Raw genomic sequence first — 23,478 nt, 5'->3', positions numbered from 1 at the left:
AAAGGGAAATAAAGAGGAAATAAGGAGGCAATTGTTGACAGTTAACTTGGTTTCACTAAGGCCATATTGTGCATGACAAATCTGGTGGCATTCTACCACTGGTTTACAACATTGGTAGATAAGGGAAGAGCAAATGTTGTCATCTGCCTGGACTTGCACAAAGCATCTGATACTGTCCCACATGACATGCTTGTGTCTAAATTGGAGACACATGGATTTGACAGATGGACCTCTCAGAGGATAAGGAATTGGCTCGATGGTCACATTCAAAAAGTTGAGGTCAATGGTTTGATGTCTGAGTGGAGAAGAGTGATAAGTGGTGTTCATCATGGGTTGGTATTGTGACCAGTGGTCTTTATCAGGGAGTGCAGTGAAAGAGCAAAGGGTAAAAGTTTTAATCTGAAAAAGAGTAGATTTAAATTGGATATAAGGAGGAAATTATTCACAGTGAGAGTGGTGAGACACTGGAACAGGTTGCTCATAGCAGTTGTGGCTGCCTGGAAGTGTTCAAGGCCAGGTTGAACGGGTCTTTGAGCAACCTGGTCTAGTGGAAGGTGGCCCTGCCCCTGGCAGGAGTGTTGGAACTAGATGTTCTTTTTGGTCCTTCCAACCCGAACCTGTCTATGATACTTCCCACCCTCAGGTTTTACCTCCTAAAAGCTGCTTTCTGTATATTCAGACTTTCACACCTGCCATCTCTCCTAATGGCTCTGTTGCTTTGTCCTGAATACAAGAACTGACCTATATCCAGAGACCATTCTGAGAGATGCAATACATACCTTTTCCAGGCTTCAACAAATATTCCTTTCAAAAACTGTTACAGGTTCTCTGTAAGAAGTGAATAAAATTCTTATTCTCTTTCAATATATTGGAAGTACATAGAAATGAACACTTTTAAAGGATTTTTAACCAGCTGAGCTGAACCTAGATCAGATTGTGTTTTCACAGTTCAAATTCTGGAAAGTAAAAATTAATCTTTAAATACAAGTTCATCTGCTTTAAATTTCTTTTCCATTTCTCAGATGAAAAATCAATTATTTTAAGAGATCTAGAGTGGCTACTACATGACAGCCCTGAAATACTGTGAAACACTGTGAAAAACTTGTATTTTTAAATTGTGAAGTATTAGAATTTCTTTTGCTTTAAAGCTTTGATTTTTTTTTTTTCCCCATTAAAAAGCACTTGGCTTTTTGTTTGTTTGTTTTTTGAATTGCATAACCTATCTTTCATGCTGGTAGATGTTTATTTTTTGGCGTGGAGAGTCCTTTTCACTGCCAAGATATTCCCATGAAGATAAAAATGATATTATTTCCAGAACTGAATAATCAGCCGAACATTGTTCTCATTTATAAACAACAGTAGGATTGTTGGGATCTTCTTAACAAATGTGATAGCTAGTGTGAAACATTCACTGTGTATTTTCAGGAAGATATCCCATGCTGCTAAGCAAATCCAAGTGTCTTCATTTAGGCAAAACCAAAGAAAATAGCCTTCATTTCTGAAGCAAATTTTTAAAGATTGCTCTCAAAACATAGCACAGTTGATGTAGTAGTAGACCCCTCAGGGAGTGTTTTGCTTCTGAATGTAATAGACAACTGACAAGCAGTCACCCATCTGTTCTCCCACAGGAGCCACCCTACCTACGTTTTCTTAACATGGAAGTCCTATCTTTGGTTATGGACTGACTTCAACTTCCTTATCAGTGCTATAGGTTGACTGTTAGTGACTTGAATAGCAAATGTGTAGATGTTTTTGGGGGGCTTCTTGACTTAACCATAGCCTGCTGATGTCAGGCTGTGGTTCATTGTTAAAACACAAAGTCCCTTCTTAATGATGTTAATGATTGCTATGGTGTTCCAGGTCTTAGTCACTTATTTCTCTTGCTTTTTAGTGAAACCAATATAGAGTAATTTAGCTACACATAAGCAGGCAGATAATATATGACCTTAAAACTGAACTCCACCACACTAGTACTGGCTCGCTTTCTTGATTTCAGTAGGGATCTATGAGTGGACAAATATCAGAGATTTATTAAAAAAGAATTTAATTTCGTTCTTTTCTTTTTTATATGAATTCATGACTAACTCTACAGAGGGAGAGAACCACAACTGCTGTGCTCATCATACACTAAGCTAGACACCTTGTGCAAAATTTGGTTTAATGAATTCTCAGGTCATGCTCCAAATCTGAATAAATTCACTGAGCAGGTTCCTACTGACTTAAATGGGAGCTGGACTGGACCCTCCATTTCTGGATAAGATAGGACATTCACAGAAAGGAATATTTCCTTAAGCACTTGAATAAAAATCAAACTGTCAGGCAGCTTAAGTCATGAAAGTCTAGAGTTGCAGTTCTTAAAACAGGATCCTGAGATCAATGATCACTGTAAAGGACTGAGGGTAAAAGAGCCATTTTAATGGATCATGGATGTGTCTCACAACATACTTTTCACAGGTTGAGCATCATTTATGTTAAAATCAATGTTGATTTTGGTCAGAAAGGCTGAAGTCTACCTCAGTACTCCATGAGTAGCCACCCAGAAATGGGCTGTCAAATGCTTGTGGATAGGGAATGAAATCTGACAAAGAAACAAAATCCTTGATTTTTTTTTTTTTTAATTTTCTAATTGAAATAGAACAGCAACTCAAGACTTTCACCTGCTATAGATTATACATGCATATAGCGGTGTTTAGCTACCTCTTTTTGGTCCCTTTTTTTTATTCTGTCCTGCAGTTCAGAGAAATTATTTTGTGCAATTCACAGATAATTGAAGTCAATGCAAAGATCCCCACAGACTCATCTAACTTTGGGCCAAATCCTTGGTTTTATAGGTAGGCATTTATATTCAAGGATCCTTGGCTGCTGTCTGACCTGACCTAAGTATCTTAACAAATATACAAAGCTTTGACATAGTCTGCCATCAGGAAAATGGCCAATCAGGAGAAAAAGATTTAATGTAAGTAAATGTCAGTCTCTGCTGGAATAATTTGTGTTCTTCAGCATCTGCAGTTCTTTATTGTTTCAGGATTTCTTTGGCTAAATGCTGATGGGCTTTTCAGAACTCTCAGTTCAATCAGAAGTCCAAATGAAAAAGCAACACTGTGAATTTGTAATGCTCTGTGGAATACTTTATGTCTACTACACCAGTGTGAATTAGCATCTTCATAATCTGTTTTACCCTTTGGCAAATGTGATAGTTATTCTGTTGGTCTAGATGGCAGGACTCCACTGATTGTGTGATCTAAATGTGTTTGTAGTTACAGACCCAGGACCTGTTGGTTTTCTGTTCCTTGTTTGTATCAGCTTTGTCTTTTTAGAAACCTCGTAAGAATTTAAGAAATCCAACATGCAAACTCAAATAACACAGGCTCTTTTGAGATAGATGAGTCTTGCAATTCACATGTGAAGTGACAAGGAGCCATAGTTTTTGTATCTGTCAGCTTGTCACATGATAATAGTCTGGCTTATCCAACAAAACTTACTGTAAATGCACAGTAGGCTTGTTATGTTTCAGACTCATAACATGTACAGATCAGTCCTAACACCACACATCCAAGATGATCTATGTTGCTATGTACACCCATGCTGTCAATAAAATCCAGATTCAAGGCAGCTTGTTCAGAGGTGAAACTTTTTGGACAGTGGTTATAAACAGGTTGATTGCTCATAAAAGAGAGATCTGTGAAAATTTTTTTCTGTGTCCTTTCTTACTCTCTGAAGTGCATTTCCAGCAAATGTTATGATGAAATAATTTCAGTCCTGTGAAGAGAGATCCAAAAGTAGAGAGAATATTAACTACTGTATAAAAACCTGCAACTATCCTGAGTGGTACTGAGGAAAGAATATCTTTTGAAGAGTATAGGTTTGGACCTTGCTCATCAATGTGGGAACTGGTAACAGGATGTTACAGTGGATCCAACAAGTTTTAACAAGTGGGAATTTGGGCTGGAAAAAAAGGCATCCGTGCTTTTGGAACTGCTGCACTGGATAGAACTTGAGATCAATCATTTGAAAGAGAAGCCTGCAGGAAAGCTTGCAAGCAGATAAAATTATTACATTTTTGTGAATTGTTTGGCCTCAGTAGACTACTGTGACAATAAATTTGATATTCTAATTATGGGTTGTTTGGAAAGAAGTTGTTATTGGCTCTGAATGTGCTACATTTCAACTGAAATGAAAACCTGTAGTTCTTGTTCTGAGACTGAAATATCACTGAAATGCTTTTTTGATATTTGGAATTTCTCTGTGTGTATACATATTTGTATTCTTTATTTTGGTCACCTGTGGTACAAAGGCAAACCCTACACGTATTCTTAAAATATGAACATGAGGTCTAATATTTGCCAAGTCATACTTGGATGATGATTTACATTAATCATCCAAAGCCCACAAAACAGGTTTAAATCAAAAGATAACAAAAGTAGTTCCAGATTCAGGAGTCTTCATCTTGGTTTTGAATCTGAATGAGTATTGCTCCACTGGGGAGTTTCAAATGTAATTCTCTTTGATCAACCATGCTTTTTCCTTATTTATGTAAAATAGCCTCACTGCTTGCCAGTGGTAATGTAATACTTGCAGTTTGTGTAGTGGTATAGAAGGGCAGCATATGTACAGTATTGGCTGTTTCAGGCTCATGTGTTTTTAACAGCAGCATGTAAAATGAGAATTCTATGTAATTTTTAAAAATATATTTCAGTAACTGGAAATTTTCTGAGTTCTGAGATATATGCAGTACCAGATTTAATTCAGACAAGACTGCTAAAGTACTGATGTTTAGCCAATCAATTCATTAGTAGAATATGGTAATGTATTCGACTAAATAATAAAAATCTAAGGAAAACTGGCTACAAATATTTTTCTTCACCCTATTTCTTTGCCACTGATGTTTGTATACCTCCTTTATATTGTCTGTTGACAATGACCTTTTAGGACTTGCTTGTAAAATCCGTATCTGTCATCTATCTGGACATTATTTTATAAACCCCTCAGGTATCCTTAAGAGGAAAAACTGACTCAGTAACATAGATTAAGATTTTCAAAAGCTTTCCTTGTTGCCATAGTTTTTTCTCTACAATTATAATCTGGAACCTTTTGACTTTCAAAGGAGAAAAGCATATTCTGTACACTCAAATTCATAGCATTTGGGTTTTTGAGTTCACCAGTTTCTCAACAGCAGCAGTTAAGCATATGTCACACTGGGGTCTGAACTGGGGTTATCTCACTTATAAAAAATTGTGACACTGCATGACATGCAATGGTCACTTTCTCAGATCTATAAGCACTGCGTTGTGCTTTTTTACATAGCAGTTTGATAGCTAATCCTCATGAATAACAAACAGTAGATGAAAATTACAGTTCTGCTAATCACTACCAAGTAAACTGTTTCCATAATCCAATATTTTATGAAATATGAAATGAGATCTTTGAAAAGAAAGAATTACAGTTCCTAAGTTATTTTTTTGAAATAAATGAAACTGTTATTTCAAGTCATATTACAAATTTGACCCTTACTTCAGAGTCATTAAAAGGTTTGCTACACACCATCTATTAAATTTAGGCCTAATTTTAATGGCCTTTGCATTGTAGCCAAGTGTCTAATAGTCACTGGCTTTGGGTCACATAAAGAGTTTTGTACAGATCAGGTGAAATATCATATCTTCAACTGAGATTTGTGTTGTCTAGAATAATTAAATTAAACCACAACTCAAGTTGTGGACATATGGATATGTGGTGGGGAAATGTAGTAGGAAAGTGAGCAGTAACTCATCTTCCCACGGGGAGACTGAGATCATTGTTCTAAAGGTAATAGGCTAAGCCCACCCCAGGGTTTAGGGGTAACACCAGGGAAGGAAGTCAGCTCTCTTGGGAAAGTACTTAAAGTATCTTGAGTAAATTCAGATAGCCCAAAATATCTATGTATATGACAATTTTTTGAGATTTCAGGATGTAAATAAAGATTGGGCAGATTTTGGTTTTAGATAACACTGCCCAGTTTGGCACTAAATTGCAGTGTAAAAATTAAGATAAAGGGCAAAACTGAATATAAATTAGTTGTCTTTTCAAGATAAATCTCCACTGGGTTAAAAAAAAAAAAACAAAAACCAAACTAAAAGGTAAATAAACAAGAATTGTTTTTCTTATGTACTAATGGAAAGAAAGTTGGCTTTATATGGATAAATGCTTCTAGCATTAAACATTTACGTACAGGTTGCCATCAGGATTAAAAGGAAATAATTAAAGGATGTGGATATAACCATATTTCCTCAGAGCAGTGAATCTGGACACAGTTGGGGTAAATCCCTTATAAAAAAAAGAAGCATTTTTCATAGTATAATTAGCTGATTAATCAATAATTGTGTAATTACTTAGTTACATAAGGCAATACACAGTTTGAATTTCCTTCTCATGGACCACTATAAATAGCATATATGTAATAGATGTGAAAGCAGTATAAGGAACTCACAAAAGGAAGATAGGCTTGGAGATTTATGAGACAATAAAGTTTAATTGGCTGTATTCCATTAAGATTAACAAACACCCATATAAAAGCACAAAACACTAAGCTTTGCAGATCTTCTTAGTTATCATTCTATTTACCTTATAAAGTCTACCTCTACAACCATGCTCCAGACTGGCTATCAGATGGATATCAGCCTGCAGAAGCTCAGCTGTTTCTCTTCTCAGAACACCAAGAGTGCTGTCAGGTTTTTGTGCCTCAGTTCTCTCTTTTATTTTCAGTTCACTATTCTGCTCTTTTACTATCTTTTGTTACACTCCTCACTCTAATTCAGATGTCTCATACATTCTTATTCTGGTATTCTGTTAAATGTACAAAAGTGTCTTGGTGTGTTTTGGCGTTTAGTGACACTGGTGGGATTATAACTTGTAAAAAGGTCAGCTTAATTTTGCAATATTTACACTTCAGATTTATTTAAAACTTAAATTAGAGGCAATAAATTAATATTTAGTCAGTCCAAAAGTATTACAATGATTATCATGATTTTGCAATGAATTTGATTTTACCACTAAAGCTAAGAAAGTGCTGCACAATCTGGAGAGAGAACAGCAGAATTTGAACAAACCGATTTACATTACATTGCATTAGCACAGTTTGTTTCACCAAGTCACTGTTTTGCTGACCCTTCACTGAAATGTTTCCTGAAGGATATAGGAACAGTGGGGTTCAATACTTTCTCACAGATACACTTGACATCTAAAGATAACACTTAACTGTGTTATTGTCTTGCAGAGCAGCTGTTGTGATTAGTAGAAGACAGTAGGAGTGGAGAGCAGAAAGATGTCAGTTAGTTACTCTGTATGTTTGTTTCAAACGTGCCTGTGCAGCTAATATTTTTACTCTTGCAGTTCATATTGACCAAAATTATGCCTAGAAATTAAATTCTTCCTTTGAATTTTTCTAAGACACTGCATAGACTTTTTTATTTTTAGTTTTTTTTTTGTTTTTTTTTTTTTTTTTTGATGAAGCATCTTAAACTAATACTGGGGAAGAGTTCATAGCAGTTCTGTAGTAACAGTTCTTTGTAATGATGCCAAGGTGCATTTCTTTGTTTGCTTAGGCAAATGAATTGAGCATTGCACAGATGAGCTTAAACCTAAATAAATCCACTGGTCCTTCAATTTCTACTTGGGTGGCTAAGCATTTCACCTATCAGCTAGTGTGTTATTTCTGCTTTTTCCTCTCTTCCCTGCAAGCAGACCAGGCAATAAAATTAATTAAGTTAGCATACACAGTGCTTCCCATTCAGAAAGCATAAAATTACCCCATTTTGGTGCCTTGTCATGTGCAGCTAACGATTGCAAAAGCTAGAGTCTTAAAATACAGTACTGACATCTTGGACAGATAAGTGCTTATAACAGTGTGCAGAAATAAACTATTCCATATCCTACCAAAGTGTGGAAGAACATTTTCTCATACATCTTTGGGCTGATTTTCGTGGCTAAATTTAAATAAGCATCTGATTTATACATGTGTTATAGTTCTTAGTAGTAGTGTGTTTCCATGAGAAACTCTTTATCTCCTTGATAACCATTTTCCCAACATTGCATGCAAGAGTGCTTTCTACTACTGACTGGGGACAGCAGATGATGATCACTTCTTGACTGCAACTGAAGGGGTCCCATTTCTCCCCCTGAACCTTCCAAATCCCAGTGCAGAAGCACAAATATAGTGACAGCAGATACTGCATGTGACATAGACAAATATTAGGCAGTGTTAACTGTCACGGTGATGAACAGAAGAATTAGAGTCTAATTTGAGGATGTTGTTCTTTGAATACTGACAAATCAGATTCGTACTGTTCAGTTATCTCTACTTGTTTTTTTTTTTTTTTTTTTTTCTTCCACAGAAGGCATCTCCCACAGCCTTCTCTACATGGACACTACCTGCTACTAGAGATCTGACTCAAAAATCCCTGTATGGTGAACTACTATGTCTTTACTGAAACATGAGTTTGTGTGTGTGTTTGCATTTAATTAAGTGAAAAATAATTCGGTAATGTTAATTGGTAGACAGAGTGCAGAAATGTATTTCTGAAGCATTGTTAAGTCTGATATCACTTGCTCTGTATGCAAAAGGAGTACAGAATATATAAAGAGAAGTCCCTGAAGTATGATCTTGAATGTCTTCATGGACTAAGAAATAAGAAAAAATAAATAACTAAATATAGCAACTAGTTTCCGCCAGGGATCATCTTCTAATTTATCCCCGATTAATATCTGAGTAAAAAAAAAAAAGAAGCAGTTGAGCATGATCTTTACTAATGCTAACTCCAAGCATGTACTAGTCCTATTACTCCTGCATGAACTTCATGGCACTGAAACAATTGAAATTAATAGAAACTTTTATTTCATTTAGCAGTTGCTCTTGATTTCTGTGGGTATGTCTCCAAGTTTTTTAAATATCTCACATACATGGATTATGTTGTTAAGTTTATTTTCAAACATGAAACTTGGTTTTGGGGAAGGTGGTTAGACCTTCTTTTTTACCAGGTATTTTATTTTAAACTCTGAACTTAAAAAAGCATAATCTTATCTACCCAACAGTATCATTAGTACATTAATATCAGCTGGTATTCCATCAAACAAGCAGCTGGAGGAAGATATAGCTGTGGACTTGCCTTCTAACATTTTGGGGTGGGTTTCTAACAGCTTTGGTGGAGACTGGATCAAAGAAAGTGGATTGTGCTGCTTTATTACACTTGGCTTATTTGCCAAAATACTGATGATAATTTTTCTGTATCTAATGAGAACTAAGCAAATAATTTCAGCTAAAGAGTAAATTGAGCGAAATCTATATATTTCACCTGAGTTTTCTATTACTGACAAGAAATAATATTTAGGGTCTTTCACTGCATTCTTTTTTATTATTTAAACCTCAGTTGAGCTTCCTGATATTGTGGAAAAAAAAATCTTAATATGAATTGTAATTATGTAGTTTGTATTGATTTATTGTAACACACTCTGGTTTTCCATAGCACAGTTTATGACCAAATTAAAATATCAGTGAATACCCATTCCATTGCCTTAAAGATTTTAAAAATATTTATTATAATCTATTTTAGATGTCCAGGTAACTTGGAACTAAACTTGGCATAGTCCAAACTGCAATGCACATATTAAAGAGTTACCACTTTTGCTCCATGCAAAGGTAATTACATAAATTATATTCATATTAGCTAGTGCTTGATATCGAGAAGGTTAGACTATTGGAAACAATTTGCACTTTCACTGGGATTGTTATTTAAAATGGGACAGTGGAGTCCTCCAGATATTCGCCCTCCCTCCATTCCAACCATTGTTAGTCTGAGTAAAATTTCAGGCAAAAAACTGTAAGGCATTGAAATAATATGAAATTTTCTCTAATTTTCCATTAAACTACTGTGTAGTATAGTTGTGTAACATCATTCTTATTAATCCAATTGCTTACTTTCATCTGCAATAAGATTTTTTTGTCTGCAATCTGTCACTAAATTATTCCTTTCCTAAAGTCTTAATTCCTTAGGGTCCAATACTTCCCTTTTCCAGCAGACAAGATTCCTTTTAGAATGAAAGCATGTTTATGTGTATATAAAAAATTGTCCTAGTAATATTTACCTTGCCTTGAAAAAGTAACTGTTTTCATTCAGCTTGCTATTCTCATGAGGAATTTCTCACTTCTTAAAGGAAAAATAAAATGATGCTCATTGTCAGCTTCCCTTTCCTTCCTATTTTCCTTAGAAAATCTCAATCGTGCTGGACTCCTATTAGGAAAATCATATCCGTATTTATGTATTAAAAATCATGGCATGGAAGAGGCTCAACTTTCACACAGAAAGCTGGAATATGTCATTGTGGTACATCTAAGCAGAAGCAGCTGAATTAGAATTAGAACTGCCATATGATAAAATCCACCCAATTTAAGTGTTGCTCTCCAAGGAAGTTATGAACCAAATGAGAGAATCCAGGGGATAAGAATAATTTTCAGCTGTACAGTAAATATGACCTAGAAGGAAAAACTGAACAGTTTGTTTAGTATATAAAGAAGAGTGGAAACATAAATATTTCACTAACAGAATAATTGCCTCAAGCAGAAAATAAATGGTCCATCTTCCATGCACGTGAAGGATAGGTTAACAACTATCAGCTGTAGAAAAAAAAGACAGAGATATTTAAATTGTGCATTAGTACAGCTTTCCTAATAGTAGATAATAAAGCACTCAAATAAATGGTTTGAGGATGACATGGAATTTCTCTAACCATAACTTGGACAAACATCAGTTATGAATTAAACCAAAATTGCTGAGTTTATGTTATGCAAAGAGATAGGCTAGATGATCTTTAAATTCCCATTTCAACCTCATCATTTTGTGATAGTAAATGTCATAACTAAGGATCATGTTTTTAATAAGGAAAATTGTACCCTCTGTGCATTGTCAGTTTATGTGACTGCAGTGAAAAATGTTATTTCTTTGTTTTCACCAACACAATTAATTACAGTTTTTTGAAAGAGTAGGCTAGGGTGGACAGGTGTAGTTTAGAAAGACAGAGACATTTGGTTTGGAATTAAAGTTTATGGCAGGCTTTTTGCATATATCTGGTGCTGATTTGTATTCATAAACCAGCAAATGATAAAACCATCTGGAACATGTTAATATTCCAGATTATATTAACACTTAATATATTGCCAGTGTTGTTTATCTGCTACCAGCATTAGAAAGTTTTGAAGTATTGATGATCTGAAGTTCTGCAGTTCTTTCTTCTGAGACTCTTGTTCGGACTTTCAATACCATCCATTTTGGAGAAGAAAATCCTTATGGATCTAGTCAAACAAGAGTCACCAATTTGCATTTCAGAAGTATAGTACTGAAGACACACTGCTTACCATCAGTCTAATTTGTAGACTTCTTTTTAACTACCTAAACAAACGAAAAAAATTTAACTGGAATGCCTCCACACCACTTAGAATATGATCAGTTTATCTTTTACCCTAGATTAGACTAGACTAGATTAGATTAGATTAGTTTGCTCTGATGCTGAGATTAGGACAAATGTTCAGTCTCACTAAATTCTGTTTTGTTCAATGAAACTTTTTTTTATATTTAGACATAGCACTTAACAAGAATGATGCCATAAGACACTGGCAATAGACACAGCTTCATTATCACAAAGTTGTGAGTGTATGGTGCTGTCAGGGTGTACTGTCAAGAAACACAGCTGTCATTAGCATTCTACCAGATATCAATTTTTTTTTTGACATAATTGAATTCTCTTGTCCTGCACTTCAGTTTCACAGTGGATAATTAGACACTGAGACTCATGATTTAAATAACTTTTTTATATTTATGTGCTGTGCTTGTTTTTTATTTGCCGGGTGACATTTCTATTAGAGCTCTAATTTACTCTAGCAGTTAGATTTTTTTAGACTTCAGAAGTTAGATTGTTACAATTAATGTCTAATTATATACATAGCAAAACTGTCAAATAGCATGGGATTGAATCATGAGTGAAGTTATGCAATAGGGCTAGTGGTTCCAAAGTGCAAAGCAAGATATTTGGGTTTAGTTGTACTAAAGCATTAAGAATGTTCAAGTCAGAAACCATATCATCACCCAAAGACAGGAGGTGCTCTGACTGAGAGAACTGCTTATGAATGAGGCAAAGCTGTGCCTAGTCAGGGCATTAGTGACTTACGCTGCATGCACATTGCCTTGAACAAATGTTCTACCCTATACATGGGCTGCAGCTTGATAGCTGAAGCAAAAAGCTTATGCCAAAATTTCTTATTGGGAGGAATAAAACATTTCGTGTCATCACACACTTTCTAAACAGTTTTAAACACAAAATAAAAGACAGCTGCTATCAGTTTGGACTTTGCCAGTCTCCCTTCTCTCTTCTAGCAGAAATCAGAACCATCTTCACCGCGTAAGGTTTCCCTTTAGTCCCAGAAACTAAACCTTTGCTCCTTTCATTAGTGAGATGTTTCCTAAAACTTTTCCACCAAGATTTTTGTATCCAACTTTCTGCACTGTACTTCTATGTAATATTAGAGCACAAATAGTTGTAATAACTTTTCTATAAGCCTTCTGATCATTTATTCTGCAGCTCTGCTGATAGCTAAACTTGAAAAAACTTAGTAAAAAACTCCACCTCAGGTAGTTTTGCTTATCCCTCATTTTCATATCCACTATTTCTATCTGCACAAAGTAGTTTTCTTCTAAGTCAGATAAAAACTATCATAGTTGTAACCTGCTGGGTTAAATACAGTACATTACAAATGAACTATTCTCTGTTTAATGTTTGAGAATATTTCTGTTTCTTACTTTTTTTTCATTTTAAAGAAAGAACACTATTTTTACCAAATATTATAAATTTTGTTCAATTTTCATACTTCCATGGTCTGGGGACATTTACCAAAAATGTAAGAACTTTATGCTGCATAGTCAAGTGAAAAGAACATATTTGTTAAGATTAGTGTAGATCAGATGAGACCAGCCACTACTGAGAGAACAAAAAGTTATTGGGAGCCTTTGAAATTCTCATTGACTGGATTTGTTGTTTACAACAGAAGCAGCTGGATGCTTGAAAATCTGGTCTTTCATTTGCATGCTTTAGGCCTTTTTCTAAACAGAGAATTTACTCAGGCTTTGTTAAAGTAACCTCAGGGCTTATCTACATGGGTATGTTTGTGAGGAATAAGCTAGGATATGAATTTTTAAGTGTCACAGCTGGTTCCCACAGAGAGGATACTCTGGGATGCAAGTGATTTGCTGTAGTTAAGGTTCATCTACCAGTAGAAGAAACAGTTCTTTCTGCATTTTGCATCTATGTAGTGAATTCCTTCTCAAAAGTTTGCGTTCTTTGAGCTTTTCTTTATTTCTCAGCTATTGAAATTGGTTTATTATCTCTGCCTACAAACTTCTGTCGTTATTATCTAGAATATTTCAGGTGCAACTACAATACTCTGATAGTATCACACCAAGCTGGTTTTGTCTTCTGAGACAGCTCATGTGTTTCTGCATTTATATATTGTGTGTTAAAATAAAAGAGGATTTAAAATTTATTTCCCTCAGGTGTGATAAAGAATTTAGTATCTCCAATCTGTAGCTCTTTTAAATTCTATTTCTTGAATATATCTGCCTGTTTAGTACTGACCCCTGAAGTAAAGAAATTATCACAGAGTTAACTGATTGAATGTTTCCAGTTCTGCTCCTGCAGAGTTTAATGGAAACTGTGACATTCATAATTGTTGATAGGTTATTCTGCTCCTTTAACTGGGACATACATATATTTGTTTGTTTGTTTTTGTTTTTGTTTTTATTTTATTTTATTTTTTTTTTAAGTGGAAGTGGATGTCAACGTTCTGTAATGTCACTATAAATTTGCTAGTTGGTGAGAGATGACGGTGTAGTAGGAAATGAATGGAAACTATGTCAGTATGTTAACTATTTATTTTTAATGTCTTCAATGTAGAAGTAAGCAAACCCCCCCAATCTCTCTCTCCAGCAGGTAAGCTTACAAAACATACAAAATACTGAACACATTATGTAAAAAACTGATTTTCTTTGTGTAACAGTGAACACTTGTTTTCATTATTTTCTCTACTTAATAGGATTTTTTCACTTCATGTGTGGATTAACTTTGATGTGTAGTTCTGCAGATGATCAGTTTTCAGGTAATGTACCACAGAATCTAGAAATCTGCTGCCTGATGTTGGATCACTGGGACTGGGAGAAACTTATGGCTGTGTGGCAGCATGATGGCAACTCCAATTAAAAAATTAGCAGAGCTGCCTGATGTAAAGCCAGCTCCTTGCCTGATGGAGTGCCAGCTCCTGGAGTCAGACTGCATGTGGGTGCCCTGGCCTGTGGTGTCATCTACGGCAGCAAGTGGGGTCTCAGAGTCAGCTACTGGAGGGAGTGGGGGTCTTTAACCTCCAGCCATGGGGCAGGAAAGATGTGTGTCCTGAAAACCAGTTACTGGGAGGGGACCCACATGAGTGAGGCGAGAGAAGGGCTCGGTGCCTGTGGCTGGAGCGGGACTGCGGGTGACAGCCTCTGTGCTCAGGGCAACCATCTGTATTTTCCTCAGTCCCGGTGTGCGTGGGCAGGGGTGGGGTGTACTTTCCAATAAACATCAAGCTGGACCAGTGGGAATGTTGTGCGTGTGCAGTGAGAATAAACCTGCACCAGCTGGCAAGTTGCTACACAGCTTCGTTACTGTTTGAACCTGCAAGCAGAAAAGCAGCAGCCGTGTCCCACAGCCAGGGCAGAGGCCCCAGGCCCCTGGGGCACTGGGTTGGCCTCCAGTGGCTGGGCAGGGGGGACCCCTGGGCTGGAGCGGCTGGAGTATATGCCATGCTCCTGACAACCCGTAACAGCATCTTGATAATTTCTCCCTCTTCTCAAACTGCATAACTCCACAGAAACTCATGCAAACCCCTCCATTGTATACCATTCCCCAGTTTACTTGGGACAAATGTGGATTTAGCGGTACAAGGCAGTGCAATAAGCGGTTTAAAGCTGCTGTTACCTAATACGCTAAGTCAGAAGAAAAAGTAGATATTTACTTTTATTTGCTGTAAATATCTGTATTACGCTGTACAGGCGGGTTTTAAATTACTGTCGATGACCATCTCCATGACCTTTCATGATAATACAAATATTTTTTCTCAAAGCTTACCTGAACAGGTGGCTGATGAAGAAAGCCCCAATTTATCTTTCTTTTTGTTGAAGCCATTATAATGGCTAATTCAAAGAATGATTCCCCCTGGTAGCTACCAGCTATTTGAATTAGTTACTGCTAAATGACATCTGTTTTACAGTTACTATAAAATATGACAAACTGAAAAGATATGCCCAAAGGATCTTTCATGCTAATGTGCAAAGGGCAGATTTTCCTCAGCAGTTTTGGTAACCATCTAAAAATGAGGCACTATTAGTTCAGAGAGATAGGCAAAAGTCTGAATCTTCAGGACTATCACACTTACTGTTTTGAGTCAGTGGAGAGGTCAGAGAAGATCAGCAAAGTGAAAGATAAGATGAACATGTTCTAAGACACCAACAAAAACCCCATGCAAACTTTCCTCAGCTAGAAAAAGCATGAAAATGTCTACATATGTGCCATGATGAAAGGTGAATTTTGTGGTCTAATCTTGAAATTCAGGAACTAATTTCTGACACCTGTCCCTTCAAATATTTGAACAAGGAATTCATTATTTGCATTATTCCCTCCCTCAGTACAGTGACATTTCTTCTCTTTCCTAGTGCTTCATTTTCTTAGAATTTCATCCTTGTTCTCTTACACAAACACAGCAACAGTCTACTCCCACTGCTGATTCATCTACCAAGGCATAATTACACTTTCAGTGCTTAGCAAATAATACATTTGTACTGCTGCTTTTCCTCTGCTGCATTTTCAACTTCTGCAACTGTGAATGCGCTGAGGAGAGGCACAGCAATGACAGCCAGGAGAGCACCGCGGACATTTGTTACAGTTGCTTCTTTGCAATGCTGCTGCTCGCCTGCAGAGACTCCTCCATCTGCAGGAACAAGAGGCTGATCACCTGTCTTTGAACCATGCAGGTGCCAGCAAGGGCTGATAGTGCTGGACAACTGCTGAAGTAGATTTCTGCTCCAAAACAGAGTGGAGCTTCCAATTTTTATCACAGAGAGCTTTGATTGATTTGCTACCAGCAGTTACTGTTGTGAGCTAGCTTTGAAGCGTCATCTGATGCACAAAAGTTTAAAATAACCTTCTGGACAACTGATCTTTTGCAATCCATCCCACCTTACTCTCTTCAAAAACCCATCCCCAATCACTGGAGAGCACATGGCTAACTCTGCAACCAAACCTAAAGGTTGAATCAAAACTGAGTGATTCAGCAACAACAGACAAAAACCCTGCAGTTTTACTGCATTGCTCCAAAATTGCTGTCTGTGCTTCTTGTTGGGGAAAAAAAAAATGAGAAAAAAAATGGCCTATTTTAGATTCAAATGCTGTATCTTTTTTATTCATGTAATGTGGCACAACCTGTCTGATTATGTGATAAAAAGTCTCTGCACACATGCAGAGTGTGATGGTTACCAGGAACCCAAATCGTGGACTCACAGGAAGGAACAACCTCTCTGGGCCCCTCCCAGCCCCAGCCACGTGGTTCAGGCATGAAGCCCACCAAGACTGCGATTGAGTTATTGATACACTGTAAACAGGGTGTCTGAGCCCAGATGCTGGGGACATCCACCTTGAACCGATATATACACATAAAAGTTCCCGTGCAAACCTCACGAAGTTTAACAAGGTCAATTGCAAGGTCCTGAACATGAACTGGGACAATTCCAAGCACAAATGCAGGCTGGGCCATGAGTGGATTGTGAGCACCCCTGCGGAGAAGGACTTGGAGCTATTAGTAGATGACAAACTGTGAGCCAGCAATGTGATCTCACAGCCCAGAAAGTCAACTGTGTCCTGGGCTGCACCAAGAGAATTTGAGAAGAGAAGAAGGCTGCATCAAGCAGGTTGAGGGAGGGGATTTTACACCTCTACTCCACTCTCATGAGACCCCACCTACAGTGCTCTGTCCAGCTCTGGGGCCCCCAGCATAAGAAGGACATGGGCCTGCTGAAGCAGGTCCAGAGGAGGCCACAAAGATGATCACGGGGCTGGAGCACCTCCCGTATGAGGACAGGCTGAGAGAGTTGGGGCTGTTCAGCCTGGAGAAGAGAAAGCTCTGGGGAGACCTTACAGAAGCCTCCCAGTACATAAAGGGGACCTACAGGAAAGTTGGGAAGGGACTCTTTATCAGGGAGTGTAGTGATAGGATGAGGGGTAAATGGTTCTAAACTGAACGAGGGTAGATTTAGATTATATGTAAGGAAGAAATTCTTTCCTGTGAGGGTGGTGAGGCACTGGCACCGGCTGCCCAGAGCAGCTGTGGCTGCCCGCCCCCCGGAAGGGTTCAAGGCCAGGTTGGACGGGGCTTGGAGCAACCTGGTCTGGTGGAAGGTGTCCCTGCCTGTGGCAGAGGCTTGGAACTAGATGGTCTTTATGGTCCCTTCCAACCCAAACCATTCTATGATTCTATGATTCTATGACTAGTGGATGTCCATCCTGCTCATCCAGAGAGGATCAGGATGAGACCACTGGAGCTATCTGTACCTGTGTGACTGCTCTGTGTGTTTGCCAGTGCTGATCCATGTGGTTGGCTGTGCATACATGTCGTGTATACGTGTGTTTGTGTGCATGTGCCCACTGGTAATGCACACTCAGTCTTGCTGCTGGTCAGACCAGGGAGCATGGATCTGTAGTATTCTTGCCTCTGTCAGGCTTCTGGATCTGGCCTTATTTCCCTGAACACAAAGCATACACATTCTAGCTTCCAAAAATATCAGTTATGATCAAAGACACATATTCTATCTTCTCCCTGCCTGGTTTGCTCTGTGTTCAAAATTTTAATTCTTGATATGATGAAAATGTGCTCAGCAGTTACCTATTAACTTTCTTGTGCTATTGCAGTTTCCAAGTCAAACTTCGCAGCATTTCAAAGAAGGCTCAGACTGCATATACTTCCTGAAACCATTTTTGCCTTCTTTTTACTTGTTGCAAACTAACCTTTCCAGGAACAGCTGGTGAGGAAGAGTTGACTTTGTTCCACTGAAGACTGATCCAAACTCTACACTGAGCTCCTGAGAGAAAAAGATGTTGTGCTGGTGAGAAAATGAGGTGGAGAACATGAGCAACACTTTGAGGTTACAACAATCCCTTGACTGCTTTTCTCTTTCCTAGGCTCCGTCATTTGCTCCCCAGGTGCTGAAGGGGATCTTTCATCTTGCACTAAAGCAATCTCTCACCTCAAGCACATTTAAAATGGAGTGAAATGGCCTAGAGAGCCATTATTACAGCTGAAAACTTCCACTTTATGCTTTAACAGTCTTTTTCATAGAAATGCTTTTCAAATGCAATACATGTAGAACTGTGCTTCAGGACTGCCCATGGCATTTTTCCACTTATTTTCCCTTTGTTCCACTGCACCACAACAGTCTCCACTCAAGTCTGATCTCTGACTTTCTTACCTCTGGGATTTCTTAGGGACTAGGTAACCTGGGGTTTATGCTTTGTTTTATGCCTTTGTCACTTAGTTGCACTACTACGGGTGATTTTTTGGTCAAATAAGGCTAGTCTAGGAAGATTTAACCATGCATTTCTCTTATTTTTTCCTATTCTGTTGTAAAGATTAGTAGTCTTACTAATGCAAATCTGTAGTGATGCAGAGCACAATCACACACAGCACGCTGATGTGTATCTACAGCTATGAAAAAACAAATTGGTATTTAGCTCTTTAAAAAGTATGGATGAACTTCTTGATTTAATACAACCAAGCATCACAGATTTCAAGCATTTATTATCATCTTCAGCTCTTCCACCACTCCTTGCTTAGATTTGATGGATCATCTGTTACTTTAAGTATTATAATTTCTTCAAACCCAGATCCATTTTGCTTGTGTGCCAAAGTGATGTTGCATAATAGAAACCTCAATTGTTGTACCTATTGTCATTCAGATAATATTGACAGGATAAAAATGCCTGAATCCAGGCAGAAAATATATTTTATAGTTCATCACAAGGAAACTAGATTTCATGTTCTCTTGTATTATAAAGAGTTTATGCCATTTTTATAAGTTTAGTTTTAACTCTTTAACTGGCTGGTCCAAGACTCAATGTAAATAGGCAGTTTTGAAAATGCTCTTTCTACTTAGTTTGAGGCCTTTCCAAATCTGGAGAAAAAAAGAGGAAATAGATAAGCCTTTTTTGTTTTATATTATATTAACAGATTACTACATCTAATACAATATAACATAACATAATATAAATAATATTTTAATATTTTTGTTTGCTATTTTGGTTTGGTTGATGTTTTCTCTTTTTTGTTATTATTCCATCAAGTTGTAGAAGTAAACATTTTTTTTTCTTTTACTACAAGAAGCTGTAGGGAAATTTGGAGCTCTCCATGATTTAGCAATGATGTTCAGTGATTCCTTCTTTAGTTAAGATCTACAGAATTAGAAATACATGTTGTTTTCTTCATTAGTCCTTTTGTAAAGATGATTGATAGGACAAAACTGCTCTTTATGAAATCTGAATGTAACTATGGCAATGTATAACCTGGGAGAGAAGGAGGGAGGGACTTCTTCCTGAGCACAATTTATTTATAAGAAGAAAACTGTAGAAGGAACTGATATGACCATGAAAGTTGTGGAGCACAGAAGTTAAAATGGGACAAATATTTCCTGTTCATTACCATAACTGTCATTCATTTAAGAACTGGGGTAATATGCTGCAACTAATATTTTCCTGATATTTTCATAATCTCTCCTGTAATCTGTATCTTTTAATTCTACAGAAGTTATTAATTGGTGTCTTGCTATTTAGGGAATGCTGTGTGGGATAAAGCACGTTAACTTAGGTCCTGTACAGAAGAATGAAAGGCAACAAATAGAAATTCTATCAATTTTACTAGGACTTGCACTTCTCTAAAGCTCATAAGTGAGCAGTGATATGGAAAAAGAGTTTCAGATTAATAGGTCTGGAAATCCAGATTTCTCATCCAAATGCTACAGGAACGATGCAGTCAAATTTGGTTTTAAGGGTCATTGATATTTACAATCCAATGGAAAGTCTGTGGGTTTTTTAGAAACCTGATTATTCCTTGTTGCTATTGTATCCTAAAAATTTTGACAGTGAAATAGAAAGCAAAAATCTGTAAATGAACTAGAATGACTTATTTTCTGTCCATAAAATGAAAACAAATACAAGAATGTATGTGTTTGAGAAACAAGTTAGGAAGAGACCTGAACTGGTAAGACCTCTTTAAATGAAAGTCTTTTTTCCTCAGTTGCCACTTCTGTAAAATGGATATAATGATCTGTGAAAGAAGCTTGGAAAGTGTGGCTCTTTTTACAAAGAGCAGCTTTTAAGCTGGAGACTTTCTGGAACCGAACATTCAAATCCTCTCTTCAGACTGAGTTTGCCCACTTCATTCAAGATACTAATTTCCCACATCATTACAATCATTAAATAATTATGCTAAATATGATGAAGCACTGGGATGCTTTGGATACTGGGATGCATGCTAGAGCTGAGCAATCAGGACAGATAATTCTCCCTTCCTACAACGGGGACAGGCTTTGAACAAAACACTGTAACCAAGACTCTGCATGGAAATACATGAATCACATAAAAGATACTGATGTTATTTTTTTCCACACCCTGTGGTCTGACAGATAAGCAATGCTCCTGTCACTCCAGAATGATTGGCATTCTGGCCCCACATACACCTCATGCACATGCTTAGATCAAGGCAGAGGTCTCAAGAACTAAAATAAGGTGCTTGTTTTGCGTCAAAAAATGTCAGAAGGAGTACTGGGTAAGTAGGGCAGGAAAATATGATATACAGAGGAAGATAAACATTCTGCATACTTTATCTAATTCTACCTCATACTAGAGTATGAGCATGGCTTTTAGGGATCCTTTTTACAGAGACTGTGTGTTACTCAGCTTTGCTGTGACTTGCCAGAAAAGCGAATTGTTGTACCCCTCAAGAGTGGCTCTGAAAGTGAATGTTTTTAATGTGCTAGAGGACATATTGTGGGTTCTGCACTGATATGGGGATATCGGGTCCTACTGAGAGATGTAAGAAGAAGGAACCTGTGATCTGGGAGAGAGTTTAAGAGACCAGGTAAGACTTACAAATGCCATTCAAACACTGTGGGCTTCTCGAAAAAAAAAATACTTCCATCCAAATAAAGCAGCTTTGGGAGTCACCAGACTAAAGATATGGCCAGTTGTCTCCAGACCAGACAGCTGTATTACTAAGTGATAAATGACTTTTTATTGATGATTCTGGATTTTTTGTGTGTGTTGATGTTTTTAGAAAAGAAACTTGTCTGTATATGCTCATATTTTTCCTGTTGTATGTAATAAAAAGCCAAGGATCATCTAGAATAAATTACTCACTTGAGGTTAGTTGCCTGAGGTTACTCAGGAAACTAGGAAGATAGGGGAGAAAGAACGGAAGAATCTCTTTACTATTTTATCTGTAAGACTATGTCCCTGTACACTCCAGTGTCACACTCTGTGAAGTCTTGTCCAGACTACCACAATTCAAGAATGACTGTTGCTGATGATGGGGAATGGGTGAATTTGAAGAACACCCTAAATTGTTCACCTCACATTACTTTTCTAAGAGGCTAATGCAATGTGCTGAACTGGTGAATTTGTACTGTAATCACGGTTTAAATTATGATGCTTCTTCACTTAACAATGAGAAACACAGCAGATTAAATTTGAAAGGCAAATTTCTGAATGTCTGTCGTGGTAGCAATGGTTACATGTCTAATCTTATTTGTGGCCCCCAGGAATTTTGGTGGCATTTAGAAATGCATTCATATTTAATGTGAGCTTCAGTGTGCATGTGAGAACACAGCACACAAGTTGCTTGTAGGTAAATCAGTTATTGAAACCAGAAATATCTTTGATTTCCTATTAAACACAGACTTTGTATGTGAGTTCAAATGTGTCCCTGAAAATCTCTGCCTCAGCTCCTCCTTTCTCCCACTCCTCTGATACACGTATTTGCATCCTGAGCTTTTGGGGTGAAAGAACAAGACTTACCATTAGTTGCTGTCCTACCCTACTCTGAGTTGGACTTTTAGAGCTTACTCTGATATAAACAAAAAACAACCATGGTAGGCAAAACAACAAGGACAACAACAACAAAAGCTTCAGTTGTGAGTGCTGACTGGTAGCAGACAATTGTGTGTATGAATATCTGAGAGAGTGAGTGTGTGAGGTAATCAAGCAGGGTAAAAGCTCTCATCTTGCTGGTCCTTAAATAAGCCCCAGTAGGCAGATAGGTGTACTTGAGCACTTAAGCTTTGTGAGGAGATGGAGCAAGGAAAAGAGTGAATTACTTTGGCACTGCAGTGCTTTCTTACTCGTCCACAGCTACCAGCAGAACTGCACTGAGACTGCTCCAAGCTGATAGACCTTGCAGGGTAGCAATGGGGTACAAAAGAAAATACATGAATTCTAAACAGGTGTAGTATCAAGTCATACTGACTCAGGATAAGCATACTGTAAAGGTGAAATAGGGATTGATTAGCTGTGGCTTTCAGGCAATAATCCATATGCATTTCAATTTAGGCTGGCTGGGTGCCAGCTGGACATTACCTTTACAGCATTTTGAAAACACAAGCCAGGAACAGTATCAAGGAAAGCTGGCTGCCTACAGTGCTACAATGGAAGCTGAAATTAGTAACCCGGATTTTACTTCATGCTTATCAGTGAAATGTCTTGTGGCTGACCCACGGCATTAAAAGTTTGCCAATGATTCAGAAGTTACTGTAGGAGTTTACTGTCACAAAGATATAAGAGCATCATGGTGGTGGCTTTCAGCTGGCTAAACACAATGATCCTGGGATATGTGAGATACTCTGCTGGCCTCTAGTTGCTACCAGGGGAGCACAGGTGTTCCACCTACTACTACTACTACTACTACTACTACTACTACTACTACTACTACTACTACTACTACTACTACTACTTCCTCTTCTACCAGTTTCATGAGAGTGTCAGAAACAGAACCAAAGCAAGACCTTAATATAAACTAAATCTCAGATCAGTATTTAATTTCTGTGGAACAACTGAATAGTGCTGCCTCCCTCCAAGCCCCCTGGCTCTATGTTCATGTATATCATATGGCTGAGTAGGGTAATGGCCTTAAAGATGACAGAAAGCTGGTGCTCTACCCATTTTTAACTATATTGTGTGTGTTTTCTCTCAAGTTCTTGCAGTGCTGAGTATGTTATTTTACCATAATGGGCTTCTCTATGCCTGCGCAATACTAGTGCAATTAAATACAGGTGTCTGTTATCAGTGCTGCTGCCATATAGTGGGTACTGCTCTGTGTTTGATCCTTTGGGAAAA

The sequence above is a fragment of the Tyto alba genome, unplaced genomic scaffold (assembly GCF_018691265.1).
Source record: "Tyto alba isolate M040663 unplaced genomic scaffold, T.alba_DEE_v4.0 Super-Scaffold_13, whole genome shotgun sequence".
Lineage (NCBI taxonomy): Eukaryota > Metazoa > Chordata > Aves > Strigiformes > Tytonidae > Tyto > Tyto alba.
Note: the sequence above shows the minus strand (reverse complement) of the source record.